Source organism: Podarcis tiliguerta (genome assembly GCF_965153285.1).
Source record: "Podarcis tiliguerta genome assembly, chromosome: 17".
In the NCBI taxonomy this organism is placed as follows: domain Eukaryota; kingdom Metazoa; phylum Chordata; class Lepidosauria; order Squamata; family Lacertidae; genus Podarcis; species Podarcis tiliguerta.
This window is the reverse complement of record NC_139550.1, coordinates 14,445,934-14,465,977: the sequence shown is the minus strand read 5'-3', so window position 1 is coordinate 14,465,977 and position 20,044 is coordinate 14,445,934. Positions and strand designations below refer to the sequence as shown.

Here is a 20,044-nt window from a genome sequence, read left to right as displayed (position 1 = left end):
TGCTATCAGAGTTCTTAATCAAAGCTACCAAGATTTCTACTCTGGATCTCAGCACATGCTCTCCCACTGAGCAATGATCTTTCCTTAAATACAAGGTTACAGATGAAAGTTGCAATATTTTTCTGAGCACTGAGCAGTGTATGTTCCATGAAGAACTGCTGTACCTTTGCTGTTAAAGGTTAGGAGAAAAATCTCCAGGATCCATTAGGCTGGTTCACACATCACTGTAAGCCGTGGTTAATGACTTGAGATGAACAAACAGATTGCACCCACTTCGCTTCTCCTGTAAGCACAAGAAGGAGGAACAAGACATAATTCTTAGCTTAGTGCGATACCAGAATTCTGGGACATGGTTTGCACTGCTCATAAAACCCACAACCAAGAAGCTAGGAACAAATCATGGTTGGTTCGCAGCAAAATAAACCACAATCCCTGGTTCACATATAACATTAAGCCAAATATTGTGACTTGTTGCTCTGCTCTCATAATGAAATTAAAGTATGTTCATGCCAAGCCATTAACCATGGTTCTTCTGGATGTGTCAATAAAGCCATTATCACATTAAGAAGAGTGTACACTTTCTGGAAACCACGAAAATGAAGCATTTCAAAAATGAGCAGCCTTCATAAATATGAATCGTTCAGAGTATTACAGGAATTACTGTGTTTTTCACCACTGACTGATCCCTAAAGAGTCTGGCTAGGTTTCAGTTATCAGAACAGAAAATTACTATTTATAGCCCTAATCCTAAACACGCCTACCTGAGAGTAAGTCCCATTAAACTCACTGGGGTTTACTTCTGAGTAGGCAAGTATAGGACTACACTAATGATTGCAATAAATAAATAAAGATGTTGAGAACCTGGGGTGTCGTTTTGCTCATGTGAACTGTGTGTCATCTCTCTGGTGCACACCTGCTACACAGTCCACCAATCTAAATACAGCCCTTGGGTTATCCATTTATTATATCTTGCTTTTTCATCTTCAAGAAGAGCACCAGCCAACACCTCTGTAGGAAGCAAAGCATTCAACTGCTACTCACAGCATGCATTAACTAATACCGGCATACACAACCTGTGATCCACCAGTATGAACACAGCCCACCAGCCATGTATGGCTTCTTGCCAGGGGCTTTGTAAACCCTCCTGGTATGTGGCCTGTTTGGAATTGGGGGGAAACAAACAGGGGAGGAGTGGTGTCTCGGGGTGTGGAAGAAAAGGTCTTTCTTCTTTTTTTAGAAGTTCATGCTGTGTTTGGCTTGTTTACATCTGTTTCATTTCGATTCCATTTCATTTTCACTTGTTTCATTTTGGCATTCCGTTAGTCATTTGGTGAGGTTTTTTAAAAAAAACTTTTAGCCACTGCTTATAGCAAAAGCAGAAATGGAATAGACATCAATTCTCCTGGTGGTCATCATTTTGTTTGCTGCAGAATCCCCCAATTTAGTTTTGTTCCGACATATTTTGAGGAGCTAGATGGGCCAATGTTCTTACCAGTGCTTTTTTTTTCTAGAAAAAAAGGTGTTGGTACTCACCACGAAGTTGTTACAGTAAGTGCCACGCTTTTAACCCATGCTTTTCTTCTAGAAAGAAAGGTGTCAGTACTGTATACCCTTGAATACGCGGGGGGGGGGGGTGTCTCTGGTTCTTACTTGATATAAGTTAGCTCTCTTGGTTCAAGTGAGTTAAATTTCAGAAGTTAAATACTAGTCTCACATTTATCTCCAACCTTGATATGTGGAAGATATCAGTATCCTAATGTGCCTTGGAAACATCATTATTACGGCTTTCTATGAAGAATAACAGGATACGGTTAGAGATCTGTAGCCTCTACGCTTTGTAAGAAGTGAGACTGAGAGCAGTGCAATTGTCCTGAAAATTATAACTGTGGGAAGGTGCCAAAAATTCATAGTATCAGAACTTGCCCTGGCTATGTGACAGAACTCTGCTCTGTTATTGTTTCAACATCCCAATATCCCCTTGGTTTCTCTCCACTGGAATTCTGGCAGGAATTGTAGAATTGGAACACTGGTGAGAAATTAAGCACAATATGCCATCAGAATAATAACTTTAAAAGCAAAACAAATCACTCACTGTCTGTGTTCTCGTGGAAATTTTATTACTATTATTATTAAGTGGGGAAGAAATGAAAAAACAACAACTACACAAAACCAAAATACCATTCCCAGTTTGTTAAAGTAATATAATAATAGGTGATACCCAAGCAAGCCACAGCTCACACAGGAAAGGCCACAAAGGAAAAGCAATTTTGATCATCCCAAAGGACAGACTGCCAAGCAGGAACAACAACACCTCGCCTGTATTTCATCAAAAGGTTTGTTACACACAGTATCCCTCGAATTCAGCAAAATCCCTAAATACAGATGATGAGAAACACATCCCTCAGCTTTCAAAGCATTTTGGAAATGCATTCAGAGAACAAAGGCCGAACGAGCTTTCTCTCCTCCACCCCACCCTCACTCATGACATAAGTAGGCCATCAACTTTAATGAAATGATAACAGCAAAATGCTGGATCTAAGCCAGCATTTTAAAACCATGAGCTGGAAATATAACGACATTGCCAAGAATGTAAAAACAGCCCTGCCAGAGTCTCTTGACTTATATTTGGACATCATATTTAAAGACAGAGCATCCCATAATAAGCCACGCACTGCTATAGCCTGGGGCTTTAAACGCTTGTAGTTGTAGCACTGCCTAAGTTTGCTTTACTTTGTAAAATTATTCCTGAGCATGGAATTATGGTATACCTACCCCTCCCCCCAAAAAAACCTCACATGGAAATGAGCTATGATGTTTACTCTCTGATACATGACCACTCACACCTATTATAAATTATTAGCTTTAGAACAGTGCCATGCCGAATATTTGCCATGATCCACTTTTGGTACCAAAATACATCCCTTTAGAAGTGGAGACCTGCTCATGAAATTAGATCACCCTCGAATTGAAAATAGAAAATGCATTACGTTATCACGCTGGCAAAAAAACAACAGCAGCACATTCATCACACAGGCTAGGACTGCAAATAGCATGGTGTCGTGGATCATTACAGATAACCACAGCATTGCCCCTGCTTTTCCAAATTGCGTTTGCACTGCTTAAAGTGCTATGGGATGGAGAGGGCATCTTTCTGACAAGCCCTTTAGCTGCTGTCTATCAGGGGAACATAGTTTGTCTAAAACCTAGGGATAGGGAGTAAGAAATTGGGGGTTGTGGAATGCAATAAGAATTACTGTGGGTTTTCAACTGATTGTGTGGGCCCTGAGATGGATGTGTGTGTTCAGGTGACCAGGTTTCTGTCAATAGTAAGAAGAAATTCAAACACAGGTAAGGATTAGGAACAGGAGCAGCTGGCAGTGGGGAGATGGGAGTGCAGTTGCTCACTGAGACAAGATGGTTTGAGGGCTGTGTGGAGACAGTCTCTTCCTTTAAATTCCTAGGAGTTTATCTCACTGAAGATATTACTTGGAAAATAAATACAACCCAGGTGGTTAAGAAAGCCCAGCAGAGACTCCATCTCCTCAGAGTATTACGGAAGAACGATGCCAATCAACATTTGATGATCTCCTTCTACCGGTCAACAATAGAAAGTGGTCTTTCATACTGCATCACGGTGTGGTACGCTGGTTTGACATCATCTGATAGGAAATGCCTACAGGGGGTGGGGAATACAGTACAAGATATTGTGGACTGTCCCGTGAATCTGCTGGATGAAATAGCGGAAGAATGTTACCTCAGGAGAGTGAGGAAAATTCTCAGGGATGATTCACACCCTGGCCGGCACTTTCTTGATCTCCTGCCCTCGGGCAGAAGATATAGAAGCATGATTAGTCGCACCAACAGGGTAAAGAACAGCTTCTATCCGTGGGCTGTTAGGCTGCTGAATAAAAAGATAACAACAGGTCAACTGGCTTTCAGGTTTGGTGGGTGTGCTTCAGTAAACGAGGGGAATTAAGACTAAGAGAGCTGAGCGGGGGGTGCTTGTGTAATCTCACTGTATACAAGTTGTACAAGTGACAATAAAGTATTTCAATTTCAATATTACACCGATCCTGGCCAGACTGCACTGGCTGCCAATCAGCTTCCAGGTCCAATTCAAAGTGCTGGTTTTGACCTGTAAAGCCTTAAAGGGCTCAGGACAGCAATACCTCAAGGACCAACTCTCCCCATACAAAATGTTCCAGACTCTGCATTCAACATCTGAAGCCCTTCTTTGTGTGCCTCCTCCAGATGAAGTCCAGAGGGTGGCAACACAAGAAAGGGGCCTTTTCCATTTGTGGAATGCTCTCCCCAGGGAGGTTCGCCCGGAGCCTTCATTATTTATTTTCAGGCCACTTTGAGAGTGTATGGTGGAACATTCGAACCAGGGGCTCAAAACCAAACTATATGTCAAAGCAAACCTTTTAGAAAACTATTGCAATGAGTAGATTTAGAGGAGATAAAGTGGATCAGCACACACCATACCCTGAGTTCTCCCTCTCAAACCAGTCAGTGAGCTCTCGGCACAATCTTTTTGAAAACAATATGAGCTACACCTTTCATATCTATTATTATGCCATTTTTGTTGAGTGGTGATATATATATATATATATATCTATATATATATCCCACAGAGAATGTTCTGCCTCCTTTCAATCTGTGCCACAATAAATGTTTCCCATTTCTGGAACAGTGGGGTTCTTTTGAAGAGGAGGGAGTACCCGAGAGGACGGAATAGCAAAGGCAGCTGCGGCCCTTTGACAAATGAAATAAATAACATTGTCGAGCTCAGGAAAAGTGGGACCCCTGAGGGCGTCACATTCATTTCCTCCTCGATAGAATGTGGGGATCAGATTGTCGACCTGATTGGTTGTTGCCACAGCCTCGCAGGTAGGGCCGTTGTTTGCCTTCAACAGGCCCCCTGGTTGCTGTAAACTTATTCAATTAAGAGGGGGGAAGAGAAATTGCCGAGCTGTCGATGGCGACCGAAGCACTAAGCTCGCGGAAGAGGACGGGGCCGTTTGTCTCAAAACACTGTGATCAGTCAAGAAATAAACCTGTTGGCAGAAGGCCCAGGACTTCTCAAGAGCACCTTGTGAAGATGAGAGCTTTTTTTTGTTTTTTCTCCTGGAGGTTTCGTGGGAAAGAGTATCATTAAATGTGGTCAACAACTAGGTAACTAGCACTTGGCTGCTCCTTGAAGTGTGACTAATGGGAGATGCTGGGGAGGAATCCAGCTCAAAGACCTTGACAGAAGACTTGTGAATGCCCTTGTTCATAAATTCAAATCACATGGGGCGGGGGAATGCTTCCCAGTAGTTTAGAGCACAGGCCATTTCCATAGCTGCTCCTAGCAAGGATGCCAAGACCTGGCCCACCGCTGCTTTAGGAAAGGAGAGAACTTCTGTTCTTCAGTTCCTACACAACAATGTTCCAATTTGCAAGGGTTGTGGGGTTGGGAAGGAGTTGTTTGTTTTTGTTGCCAGAAGGAAAAAGAAACGCCGGCGTTGCCTCCTTGAACTTCCTTCTCTCTTGCATCAAGGCTGCAGCATTTTGCTGGCATTGTGGGGGGAAAGCGACGGCAAGATTTATTTACCGCTTAATAAAGAATCTCCAAGCGGTCCGCATAAAACAGTGCAGAATATCAATTTTAAATTAGCAATAGAAACAGACTGTAAAAGCAGTGCACATAATGAAATCACATAAAACAGACAAAATGGTGACATGTCTGGTTTTTAGCAGGCGTTGGGAAAAGTACAATAAATAGCTCATCAGGAGAGCAACTGCTTTGCTCCCAGTGCTGGAACCATTTCTCATAGGGCAGTCGCTCCAGCCTCCAGATCATTTTGGTTATCCTTTATTCCATTTGGTTTTGATCTTTTAAAAACCAGAACTGAGGACATTGGTCATGCCTGCTTCAGAAATTTCAAACTGCTCTGAATGTTGCTGTTTTCGCTCCCTTTCAGTCCGACCAATAAGTCTACCAGGAACTCTGTGCAGTGGAGCAGCATATAGGATATTAAGGGTCTTATTGGGGGAGAAGTATAATCATGACCATTTCTTGCCATTATTAAATGTGGGGATAGAAAAATAATGCAATATAATCATCACACACTTTTTTTCTCTTGCATAGCAATTTCAGCTTTCGGGCAGATTATGTTAAAACACCAATTTTCCATTATATGTTCATAAAACAATATAACCTTGTTTTCTATTGTCTAGACACTTGTCAAACTCCCTTTTCCCCATTCAGAGAAAGAGAAAGTTGCATTTTACACACACACACACGACTCACTGAAAACAGATCAAACACACATTTTTGCCTCCTCACTCACACACAAAGGCACGTAAAAGAATACATTCTCTTCACAGCATGTTTCTGTATTTTATCACCAGAGCTTCCAGAATCTGCACAATCCTTAAATGTTGATTACTTGCGAATCTTTCCCTTCCTCCAGAAAGCTCAGGATGGTTTAAGTGGGATAATCCCAATTTATCCTCACAACTTTCCGGTGTGGTTGGTTAGTCTGAGATGCAGTAGTACTTTTCATCATGCGCAACCATGCTGCAATGCTGAATTGAAGGATGGCGCACACTCACATGTGCAACATATTTATTTATTTATTTATTGCTTGTTTGGGACATTTTCTGCTACCTTCAGTGCAAGATTCTCAGGGGCGAGTAAATACTCAAAATTAATTGGACCTGAACTGACACAAAATTTATTATATCAGGTGCTCTATTACATACAGGGAAGACTCTTACCATGTTCATTAATATTTTTAAAACCCGCTATTGATATTACTGACATTTTAATGAATGACATTTTATCTTTTCTCTCTCGTTCTCTGTGTTCTTTCACACTTTTCCTAACAGCCCCCCCTCCCCCCTTCTTTTCTGCCCAACATGCTTCTTTGTGATGGGACAGGTTATTGTTTGCTAGAAGTCTGGGCTGATCTCTTGAAGAGGACTCCCCCTCCCTTTTCTGCATCCTCCTTCCATTGCTCCTCCCATTTCAGATTTCCCTTCCATTTCCCCCTCTCCAACTGAGTTCCCCATCACCATATGAAATTAGACTGAAAGCTGCCATTTAGCCACTCCAGATCTAGGAATAACATTTTGTAAGTGCATCTAATCCCTCCTTCAGCCCTCACATTCTCTCCCCGCCCATTAACCCCCTTACAGGGGTTTGCCCCTTCTTTGGCAGATAAATTTATCTGATACTGGAATACATAATCCAGATTTGAAATATTTAGTTATCGTTGGGCTTAATTTGTTGCTTTTTTCAGGCTGCTTTCCCTGGCCTTTTGTTGTTGTTGTTTTTCTTTAAATAAACTGCTATAAACTGCCCTAGGGAATCTCCGGGCATTGACACCGGAGAAATCTATATAAATAATAGGATCGAGAAAAGTAGCCTCAGGTCTTTTATGAAGCTAATAAATCAGTGTCTTTGCAAAGCTTACAGAATGCCTTGGAACTAAAACTAATCTAAAGAAAGTTAGGCGCCCTTACATCTTAGGGCTGTGCCAAATGTCCTCTAATTTATGATATTCGCTCGTGTAGCTCAACTGAACTGATTTTGGGGGGTGATGGGAGAGCAGCCACCCCATCAAACATTTGCATTGTTTAGATAACAAAATTTGTATACCATCACCACCGCCCTGATGAAAAATGAGGTGTGATTGCAGTGTTTAGTATAGTTAAAAAACAAACAAAAAACCACCCCAAATACTCAATACTCAAAGGGACTATCCTTCAGGTTTTTAGCCCACTACAGTCATACCTTGGAAGTCAAACAGAATCTGTTCCGGAAGTCCGTTCGACTTCCAAAATGTTCGGAAACCAAAGTGTGGCTTCTGATTGGCTGCAGGAAGCCCCTGCAGCCCATCAGAAGCCGCAGAAGCCCTGTCGGACATTTGCCTTCCAAAAATAGTTCACGAACCAGAACAATCCCTTCCAGGTTTGTGGCGTTCAGGAGCCAAAGCGTTCGAGAACTAAGCTGTTCGAGAACCAAGGTACGACTGTATTTCCTAGACTTCATTACAAACAACCAGAGATCTTGTCCTGGGGTCTAAACAGGATTCCTGTTGGACTTCTGGCTCTTTTAGACCACTTTTCAATCCAACCCTGTTATCCAGTTCCATCCTTTGAACTCTGATTCTTGAAAGGTGTTCCATCACCTTGCAAGAGGCAAGGAGAGCCTGAAGGTGCTAATCAAAGTTATCACTTGTGATTCAAGGACCCGCCACCCACTTGGGGATAGGAAAGACATGGACACGGTATATTAGGTTAATGGGCTAATAAAGGCCACAACTTTATTGATTACAGCATGTGAGAGGTATTGGCTTAGGCATTGGATAAAACAACACAGTGTGACTCCACCCCTTCAGGGAGGGGTGAGTCTAACAAGGGTTAACCACCAGTGGGAGGAGCCTATTGATGCAAATACAACTGAAAGCTCTCCCTGATGTCACTAGGGGTCGTGCCATGGCCCTAGCCACCAGCAAGGGCGTAGGACAGGATCCACGACCTCCGGATTCCTTTACCAGAATACCCATAAAGTGGAGGGGTAGGCGATGGCCACACCCTGCCCTCCAATGCACAAACATATTCCAATGCCTAACCGGAATGAAAGGGAAGTGCTGCCGCAGCCACGTTTGAGCGGCAAAACCCCGCCCCCAAGCCTCCACCTGGTTGGTTGGCTACCTGGGGGCGTGGCGTGGCAGCCAGGCCAGCTGGGCAGGGGGCTGGAATGCCCCCTGCCAATGCGGGAAACGGCTCCTGCTCACAACTCCTCCCCTCTGTAAGGAGGAGAGGCTTTGTTGCTGACACAACTATATTTGTTAGGAACTATATCATAAGTAGCCCCAAGTAGTAGAGGGCTAATAGCAATGGTTTCTTGAGCAAACCAGAAGCCTACGTCTTGTTCTTGCACTTATTAAATAGCCTCATTTTACATAGCCAGGCCAGAAACAATTCCCAGTGGTAATTGATTTTTCATCACCCCCTCTGATCTCCTGGCTTTCCCATGCTTCTGGGCCTCGACTTGAAATTTTATTATAAGGGGCATGATGCTCCCTGACCCTTTGCATCATTATCTTTCCATGCCTCAGGGCACCCAGTTCTTGTTTATTTATGACTAATGTAGAGAAGGCCAGCGCTGAGCATTCTCATGGGAATGAGCCTTTGTAACAGTTACCTATCGGCTTTCCAAGGATTAGAGTCTACTCGAGGAATTCCCAGGAAAATCTCTACTTCATTTGCAGGATAGCTATGGCAGGGAAAGATTTGCAGAATATACAACATACACACCCACAAAATGGAACACACTGTGGCTCCCAAACTAGGCTCCCAAACTAGCTACAATAAAAACTGTGTGTGAGAGAGTCTAAAAAAAAGAGAAAAATATAAAATGAGCAGATAAGGAAACTGACACAAAAGGCAAAGCAGCACTAATGAAAGTAAAACCATAGGAACAGAAAGGCCAAATCAGACCAACAGGCCCAAATCCTGTCTAAATTTTTTAAGCCTTCAACTGTCGGCGGGAGACTATTAGAGAAAGGATGTGGGTTGCAGTGCCTAAATGCAACCACTTAGGCTATCACACCAAGCATGGGTCGCATCAAAGAACAGGCAGCGTCTGTGACCTCCTCAGGACTCCTCCTCTCAGAGGTGTCAACTTGTGAGTGGGATTGTGAGGGCAATGGGACGTCGCATGCATGACATCACATGTGCGGTGACATTGCGTCAGGACATTGTGCCAGGTTGGAGGAGCCAGGAATGCAGCAGTAGTGCAGCTGCAATGGTTGGCAGCTCCTGCTGCTGCTGCTGCTGCCGCTACCACCACCCACTGCAGCCTGCTTCGCCCTTCCTTCCACTCTGTGGCAGGAGGAGGAGACGGTGCTGGCCACTGAAGCCATGATGCCATTGCATTCCTAGCTCCTCTGACCTGACTCAACTGTTTTGAACATTGGGGGAGGCGGGCCCCCCCAAAGAAATATTGAGGGGACCCAAAATGGTCTGTCCCCTAGGAGTCAGCACCCCTGCCTCCCCTCCACATAAAAATATTGTGCAACCTAATGATTTGAGCAGCAAAAGACTGCTATTTCAGTAGTGGGTGTGTGGTGGGACAGCAGAGTTTCTCTGAGTTCTCAACAGCTTACTGGGAAGGGACAAGGTGGCAACGGGTCGGCATGGTGCAAATGCACCAGCGGAGCCAATAAGCCATTTCCCCCCCGTGGGTTTGAATGCTCCAAACTCCCTGCCTGTTGGTGAGTGGCAGAAAATCAGCTTTTGGGAGGTCAGGGGAGCACCACCACTCCGCCATGCCATCCGCTCCAGGGCTGAGATTAGGTGCCATATTAATTTCCAACAATCCCTCAAGCAGTACTTTTTTCTGGGGGGAAGCAGGGGTACGTATACCCCTAAACATTTTGTGAATCTAATGGGAGAAGAAACTATAAAAAAATATATCAGTTTCTTCTCTAGCACAGTGAATCATCAGTTCCGTTGCTACCCCCCAATGGCGGCCTCATTTCCTGTCACAGTGTTTCCTGAGTCTCAGATGGAAGCGAGCGTTTAACGTGTGAAGTAGGAGTTGGAATCTAGCACAGTGATGGGTCAGTTTCGTTGTTACCACCTCCAATGGCAGCTTCATTTCCTTTCCTGGCATTTCCTGAGTCTCAGACGGAAGCAAGTGTTTAATGTGTGAAGCAGTGTGGAATGTGGATGTGTGGTGGTTTTACTGATGAAAGTTTGGCTTCATTGAGGGGCAGCATTTCAATATGAGTAGGAAAATTACTATTTTTCACCATGGAAGTTTTCAGTGTGGAATTTTACTGTGAGCTGTCAGCTGTAATGTGTGTTCTTTGTACTTTTGTCCATTTACTGTATTTATTTCCCCCGATTTGAACTATAAAATGGTGATTTTCTTGAGTACCCCTAAACATTTTTTTAGAGAGAAAAAAAGCACTGTCCTCTAGCATAGCAACATTCCAGTACATTGTGGGAATTTGGGCTCAAGCACCTCCTGCTGGTTGTGCTCAGTGCTCAGAGCACTGTTCTCATCCTTGTCTGCCACCACTAGGTAAGCCTGAGGAAGTCCATCAACAGAGACAGGGGTCAACTTTGTTCCAGGGGCCCTCACACCCAGTGCTGGCCCTGCTGATTGTGTCACAAATTTTTCACATTTATTCATGTGAAATCTGCCACAGAGACCTGGATTGTTATCTGCATTAAAAGGGAGGAAAGCATAAAGAAGCCTTTGAAACCATAGCTTTAAAAAATGGTAATAAAATAATTGTCTGAAGAAATCCCAGAAGTTTCCATTTGATGGACTGTCAGAGAAATGGATTATTCAAGCAGTGGTATCCTTCCCCCACTCTTTGCATTTGAAAGATCAGGCTGGTATTTAATCTTCTCCTGGGACATGTATGTGGTGCTAATAAAATCTTTTGACTGTTGCTCATTAAAGGTGGCCTGAAACTTTAAGAGACAGAGAGACATCTGGATACCTTCAAGTATCGCAGGAAGTAAAGGAGAGTTAGGAGACTGCAAATTAGATAGAATCCCTGAAAGTTCCATCGTGTAAAGCAAATAATATATAGTCAGTTTGAGTGTTCAGAGTTCCTCACATCACAGATGATGTGAAATACCTGTGATGCAGCTGTCGGAGAAGTAACAGGTGATATAAGGCTTCATGTGTCCATACACAGGGCAATTTTATGCAATCTCTCCCCCACTTTTGCAAACCTTTTTGCATGTTGCACTACGTGTTTTATCAAGGGAGGGGGTGCCCATTCCTGTTCACCTCACAAATATCTTCATCTTTGGCGATCACTGGTAGCGGAGTAAGATTTCTTCCGTAAACACGGTTATAACAATGAGTCCATAAGTGACTGTGGAGGCCAATTCTGGACCCACACATCCTTCCACAGTGGGGACATTGGGAGTTGGCGGGAGTTGATCACAGTGTGGATTTGCCAAGCGTGCCTTCCTCTTAGCACGTTTCTCCCTTGCGTTCCTGAGTTTGAGTGTCTTCAAAGCCCATGACACCTTTGGTTCTCCAACTGGAGCACTCACAGGCCAGTGCTTCCCAGTTGTCAGTGTTTATACTACATTTTAAAAGATTTGCCTTGAGACAGTCTTTAAACCTCTTTTGTTGACCACCAGCATTACGCTTCCCATTTTTAAGTTTGGAATAGAGTAGTTGCTTTGGAAGACGATCATCAGGCATCCACACAACATGACCAGTCCAACAAAGTTGATGTTGAAGAATTACTGCTTCAACACTGGTGATCTTTGCTTCTTCCAGTACACTGATATTAGTTCGCCTCTCTTCCCAAGTGATGTGTAAAAATTTTCAGAGACACCGTTGATGGAATCTTTCGAGGAGTTGGAGGTGGCGTTTATAAGTGGTCCATGTTTCACAAGCATTCAGTAAGGTTGGTAGTACAATAGCTTTGTAAACAAGCATTTTGGTTTCCCTGTGAATGTCCCGGTCCTCGAACACTCTGCACTTCAATCGGGAGAAAGCCACACTCGCAGAGCTCAGGCGGTGCTGTATTTCGGCATCAGTGTTGACCCTTGTGGAAAGATAACTGCCTAGGTAGGAGAAGTGATCAACATTTTCCAACGTTACACCATTGTGTTGGATTTGTGGCACGTGGAACCCACCCATAGTAATTGGAAAGCTACTGCCTAACATAGGCTGAGTTGATTGGAGAGGCTGGGCATTTGGAAGACTTGGGACTATTTCCCATCCTCTTCCAATAATTCATGGTTTTCATTTAACAGCTTTCCAACATTAGCACTGCAATTCAGCACAGAACTACTGCACCAACAGCAATTCAATGTCAATTTTACATTGTAGAATTCTATGCCACCCCTATCACTATCCTACATTTGCAGGTACACGTCTTTACTACATGTACATAAATGCTGTAATTCCAACCATTTGCCTGCACATGTATTTTGAAAATGCACCTATTTCTGAAATCTTGTTTATCTTGAATAAAATAACAATTTCCTTTCTGCATCTTGCTAATGATGTGTTGAAGGTGCTATAATCACAGCTATTTCATCAGATCGTAATAGAAAGCCTACATAATCACAAAGCGTTTCATTCCATACAGTCGTGCAAATAAAACCTCCTTGGTGCAAGCAAAACATCTTGGATTTTCAGGATTAGTAGCTCGGTGTCAGCATGCATAATAGAACTGTACTGTACAAAGGGCAAAACACGCTCCAATTAAATCTGATTGCTAAATCAGACAATTGGTAATTGCTAAATGTCTACAGTTATTTTACCCAAATGACTCTGAAAGTTAACCAAGTTATTTCTGGCCAGTAAAAAGGCAAAGGGCTGTAGTTTCTGGGCGGAATCCCTAGCATTTCCAGGTATGGCTGGGGGAAAATCCCTGTCCAAAATCTCAGAGAGCTTCTTCCTGTCAGTGTAGTAGTAGTGGATAGTGTGGTCTTGACAGAAGCCCTCAGCCGACCTCCTAACGGTTGGGTCACTGCTGCATACCAGGAAGGTGAGTGGTGAGGCAGTCAGTGCAGTGCAAACTCACTAGGAGAGACAATCTGATGCTCCTGCCAGTGTATTTGGACTGCTCTGACCTCCTCCTCGTTCCCTCTCTATCAGCATGATTTAAAAATCTCCTCTTGGACATATTCAGGCCTTTGACCACAGATGCAGAAATACAGGCAGAATGAATTAAAAGCAGTATACCAAGTTTTTGCCAACCAGATAGAGAAAAAGCTGGTGGTGATTCCACTGGGAGAAAATGCTAATGCGAGAAGCAAAAGAGGGTTTATTATGAATCTGTTAATAGCTGCTAAAATCTTCTTAGTGCAACACTAAAAATTACATTCTGTTACCCTCAAGGAAAACAAAGCAAGGGAAAAAAACAAACCTGGTAAGGTACAGACATGGAGAAACTGTTATGTTTATGCTGTTTTACTACTAATAACCATGAGGGGGGAAGTAAGGTCAGATTGCAGCAGCAACAGCAGCAACAACCATGCATTTTAAGAGTGTTTGTTTTAAAGGCTTTTTCATATCTTATAGTAACTAGTGCCAAAGCTATTGAATCAGGACACAAACAGTGTGGTTTTAAGCAAGTGGGCTGGCCTTTCCAGCATGAATACTAACTACATAGTACAGTTTTGTTGTTCATAAGGGTAGGCATGCAATATTCGTACCATAAATACAGTGGTACCTTGGTTTACAAACTTAATCCGTTCCAGAAGTCCGTTCTTAAACCGAGGTGCACTTTCCCTAATGAGGCTTCCCACCGCTGGTGCCCTTCCACCAGTCAGCTTCTGTTCTTAGACCGAGGTAAAGTTCTCAAACTGGAACACTACTTCCCGTTTTGCAGAGTTTGTAAACCGAATCGTTCGTAAACAGGACTGTTCTTAAACCGAGGTACCACTGTACAGATGTTCCTAAGGCAGAGAGGGTTTGTGGCCCTCCACATGTTGTTAGATACCAACTCCCACCATCTCTGAGCATTGGCAATGCTGGCTGGGGCTGATGGGAATTTGTCCAACGACACCTGAAAGGTCACAGGTTTCCCATCCCTGTGAGGAATGGTCACTTGTAGTCTGAAATATGGCAGCGGGGAGGCAGTACCCTCAGTTCCCTCCCTAAATGGCAGCCCTCCAGCTTCCACAAGACAACCAGAACTGCACCCAATACTTGTGTGGCATAACACAGAAGATATCCAATGATGTCAACATGCACAAGTTCATGAATCCATCTCCAGCTGAGCATCTGCCCCATTTTCTCCATGAACACATCCCAAGTGGCACTAGAAATGGATAGATCTGTCTGTTTTAGTTTCTCTCACTTTTTCAGTCTTCCAACCTTTACTTGCCCACATTTCCATGGTAATTTCCATTAAAAAAAACCCCAAAACCCCATGAGAATCTGTGAGCATCTTAATGCTGATTTCTCTATATACACATTTGTATGCTGTTGTCGCTAATATGATGTGTTATTTTCACACACATGCATTTAAATGCACCCCCCAATGAATACATTTTTGTACACATTGTTTGGAAAACTGCATTGCAAAATTCAGAGAAGTGCAAATTTCGAAGGATCATTGTATCTTCAGTGCATGTATTGGTTCAAGGAGTGTGAATGAGATGTTTTGGTTGCATTTGGATGAGAAACTAAGGTCCCTTCTCTAACTGGCACTAAAAAACCCCTCCAACTTTTCATCAGTTTGAAAAAGCAGGGTGGGGGGACTGCTACCTGCAACAACAGGCTCCCTCCAACTGGGAGAAAAACTGACTCCAAATTAAGGACCCTGACCTGCCCCCCACAACCTCAGCAGTCTCTAATGGCAGAAATCTTGGAAACTCGGCTCACAAATGGAATAAAGCAGAAGGCAGACACAGTTGGTCCCTCGACATTTTGTGCAGAAGCAGCAGGACTGGGGGAAAAGGCGGGGAAGCTTTCCTTTGCAGAGAAAGATGACAGCAATGACAAGACGGTTCAGGTAAAGGTTTGCTTATTATTTCTCATGCTGCACACGCTTCTCACTGTGTCAGCACATAAATATGTTTGTTGCTCCTCTGCCGAGTTGTAGCAGGTGTACGAGGTCGTGCAGGTCAGGTTCTTGGCAGAGGAGAAACCGCTGGTGCGGCGCCTCATTTTGTGTTAAGCGTCATTTGTTTTATTTATACCTGTGCAACTGCTGGGGAGCAGAGGTGTTTGCAAGCAGAGGAGAGGGGGAGTCTATCCTTTCAAGATGCTGAACGCAATCATGGAAGCCGAGCAGCTGCTGAACTTAAAAGGTTGGTCCTATGCAGTCAGCGATGAGGGGAGCTGTTTAACAGAGCTGGATCCCCCAAATGGAGAACATCCCAACAAATTGGGGGGGGGGCACAGCACAACAAAGACTGAGCTTGCTCTTTGGGCACAGAATGCTGACTGGCGGCAGTCCAGTCCCAGGAACATTAGAATCTTGGGTTTCTCCATTGATATCTATGGGGATCTGCGTCATCCATCCCTTGGGAAATTTTAAAATAGGTTTATGCTTCAAAAATGACTTTTTTAAATAGGACATGCAGCCTGCCAAAAGCACAGATGAAGGGCAAAACTAACCAGCTGAGCCAGGATCCAGTTCTCATGCATGTTTTACCCACTTCACTTGTGAAACTGGATGGAAGTCCAGAATTTGACGCGAGATCTGCTTTCCCGTTATTGTCTTACTATGTCCTAAGACTGTGCCCTACTATGCCGCAGTCTCTGTTACAAATCTTGCACATTCTATTTCAGCCCTCATTTGGTTTTTAACTTTAAGGTTGAATAAACCAATTGAGGTAAGTCAATTATTACACTCGGATCCATCCACACTCCATTTAGCTTATGAAATTGAAATCCCTCTTCCTACAGCTAACTCGTCTTTGTTTTCCCCGCTCTGGAACACAAAAGTGTACAAACAGCAGCATACGTCCCCCCCCCCCCCGACTTTGATCACATGCTAATATGCATGCTTGTTTTATTCTTAGGTGGCAGCTGAGGTTTTCAGAATGTGTTCCAGGGAGCCCTGGAGTGGCTTGGACTGCAAGCTGACCAGGTGTTCTTCAATGGGTCATGGAAACTGCCTTCAATGAAAGATAGTTCAGCCAGCACAGATGATCTGCTCCATGCATGAGAGTTCTGGATACATTCTGGGGCACACTCTTTTAAAACCCAGCAGTAATGGTGCAGCCCAGGGGGTCTTCCTTGTGCTCTGTGTGAAATTATAGCAATTGTAAAACTTTCCATAGAATGCTTTGCAATACATAAGGATTTCTAAGCAGCCAACATGCAGTTGGAAGCAGTGTCCGGGCGGAAAATGCTGAAATGTCCTTGAAAATCTGGATGTATGGCAACCCATGTCTGATGTCTAGATTTTGCCGAATTTCCTTAAAAATAGCTCGAAAACATCAATTTTGTTTGATATTTTGCAATTAAAGAACATTTTTGTCTGGATTTTCACTTTTTGAAATATGGCAACCCTAGGTTTCACATGCAGCTTTGTAACCTGAGTTAAAAATCACAGTTTCTCAATCTGGATATGATGGTAGACTGTAGCTATATGATTTATGTAGAGAGAACATGACTATGTGAAATTACTCTAATAGCTTTCAGTCATGTGTGCATGTATATAGAGTATATAATGGCTGCAGTTAATTAATGAAATTAATCAATTTGCATAGAAATTTATTTAAAAGGTGTCTCGGTTAATTGGGCAACACATTTTTTAAAAAAGAAAAGTTAAATACAGTAAGTTACAAAAAACAGTACATGGAAGGCATGCATAAAAGAATGCCTTCTAAGTTGGTTCCTGGTGGGATATGTCAGGGAAAGCAAACATTGTTGGACTTTAACTCCCACCTCCAGACATTGGTGGACTTTAACTCTCACCATAGCTACCAGGCATGGCTAGTGGTCAGAGATTATGGCAAATGTAGCTCAGTCATATCTGTAGGGGACCACATCAGCTGCACCTTTCGTATGTAATTGCTGTCGCACAGCTGCAAATTCATCAAGCAGTCGTCTTCATAAACAGAATAAAAGTTTACTTGAGAAAACAAACTTGTTCAGAAACAGCATAGTCAAAGAGCATACACAGAGTGCTCATAGCAGCTATCTTAGTCTTCACAGAGGCACAAATCTTAGTTACTGATTAACTGGAGTCCTGGAGTCACTCTGTCTGCAACAACACACTCACATACTGAGCCAAGACTGACTCAGACTCTGAAGACAGACTGAGGCCCAGAGAGATGGCTGGTCACATTTATAGGGAACCCAAGATGAGTCACGAGTCACAGTGACGTGACAGTTTACTGCTAACAGTTACAGCTAGCAGGCTTGAAATGATTGTGTAGACCTTGCCTTACTGTTTCTGCTCTTAAGAACTTTTGTCTCATGACACATGCATCATCTAAGGGGAGGGGTAGTACCTCTGGTGAGGGACATACTGTGCTTCTTCTGGGGTAGTTTCTCCATTTCTGGTCCACACCCTGCACTCAGCCCTCACCAGTGGCTCCTAGAAGCTGTCAGCATGTGACAGCGGCCACACTCCAGAAAACAGCTTCGGCTGGCTGGCTAAACCCTGATGACTTCCCCTGCATTTGAAGACAGGCCCCAGCAGGTTGAGCGGAAGAGACCAATAGTGGGTCCAATGGCCAAGAAGGTGGTTTCTGCACATGCTGCAGAGAGATGTGAGGGGCAGATGGGGCTCATCCAACTGGGAAGGTAGCCCATCCAGGAGAAGAATGACTTTGATCCTAAACCTTGTGGGATATCTTCAGGAGGAGAAAAGGCTAAGGAGTACACCTGACAAAACTGGAGTGGAGTCCCTATTACGGTTGGGTGCTACTTTGTACGCCTCCTTCTGGCAACTCCTGCAGTGCCACATGTATTGCTCTGCTTTCCTTTGGACCACATGAGTGAGGCCAAGAGGGGTCTTGTTTTCCGGGCACTGGTAAACCATGCTACGCCACTGGAACTATTTTGCTCAATTCTCATTTAACTGCCATTAGAGTGCTTTCTTGGGTGGGGGGGTGATATTTTGCATGCATAATATTTATGTCCTTTTTGCTTGCTCATTTGCAAATATTTGTTTGAGGTCTGTGATCGTTCAGGTCAGTGAAGGACACAATACTGAGTGAGAAAAGAGATTCATCTTCAAAAATAAAAATGTGTAGACAGCAGAACGCATTTGTCATGGCTTCCTCTTCAATACACTGTAGCAGTAGATACGTTTACTCGACGCATACACGCAACTACCATCTGTGCATATTCCCTCAGAGAGTACAGAAAAGATGGAAGGCCGCAATTAGATTTTTTTAAAAAAATGCTCAGTTTTATGTAGAACATGCCAATACAGCATGCCAAAGAAGAGTTTTTCCTCCCTCCTATCTTCCTGTACACTCACTGTAGCTTAAAGATTTCCCATCATTTAATGTCACACTGTTCTGCGCTTCCATTTCTCTGGAACCATGATAACCAGCCTTAACCAAAGGGCAAGGGGAGATATCACCTAGAGATGCACTTTCATTGGCTCTGTGATCTGATGGATATCGGTGTCTTCCGTCAAAGGATTTATTAACATTTTGTTAACTGAGATAGCATTGTGGAGGCGATGCATCCCTGTTAGGATATTCTCATGAGAGAAGAGTCAATTACATAGGCTCCAGATCTAATCTGGCATTGAACCAGACATTTTTTTGCTATAATGCATTCCATAATGGAAACGTTTGGCATATCAGGGGGAGTGCAGTTAAAAGCAGGAGTGGGCACAGCCAAAGAAGATTGGAGCAGGATCATACCCCCACAGTTTCTGACAACCTCACAGCTCCCTGCACTTTCACACTACTGTGTGAGACTGTTAAAAAGGCCAAAATGTGAAGAACTATTCACAAAAGGATTGGAAAAACAAAAATAATTTCCAGACAGCTCAGCTGTAATTTTCACTGTTCCAGTCCAGGAAGGAGAGACCTTTAAGGATCCTTCCTATTTTTTTTTTCTTTTTAAAATTCATATTTATTTAAAAGCATTTATAAACTACTTAATATTTTTAAAATCTCTAAGCACCACACCACACCTTTTTTTAAAAAAATTCATTAAAAATACAGCCTAAATCCAGAAAAACAGCAATATAAAAGCAGATAAAACAGGAATAAAGGGATTCAGACACTTAAAACAGGTTCCATTCTTAAGGGTCAGGGAAAGCCTGGGTAAAATGGTACATCTTTAGAAGCAGGACTGTCTTAAGCATATCAGGCGCTGGGGTGCAAAGATCCACCTGGCGCCTCCCTCCACCGGTTGCCCAGTCCCAGGTACGCAGGAGAGCGGAGCTGGCCAGCTGCCTCAACATTTCACTGGCTCGGTCACCCCTGAACTCGCGGCGCAGAGCTGCTCACAGAAGAGCCTGCCGCAGAGCTCCAACCAATGGACAGGCTCTTCCCCGGACTCAACTCTCGGGCCCCAGATTCTCAGCCTGCCGCTCCTGAGAGCCCAGCACCCGGGTGTCCCACA

At 43.6% G+C, this 20,044-nt stretch overlaps 1 long non-coding RNA gene across 1 annotated transcript; it reads left to right on the top strand.

The window, feature by feature from the left end:
• Positions 1-6,115: 6,115 nt before the first annotated feature.
• Positions 6,116-18,717, top strand: LOC310668027. Its single transcript, XR_014506556.1, has 3 exons — positions 6,116-8,229; positions 8,817-15,509; positions 16,525-18,717. It is a non-coding gene; the product is annotated as an uncharacterized lncRNA (long non-coding RNA).
• The last annotated feature ends 1,327 nt before the right edge of the window (positions 18,718-20,044 follow it).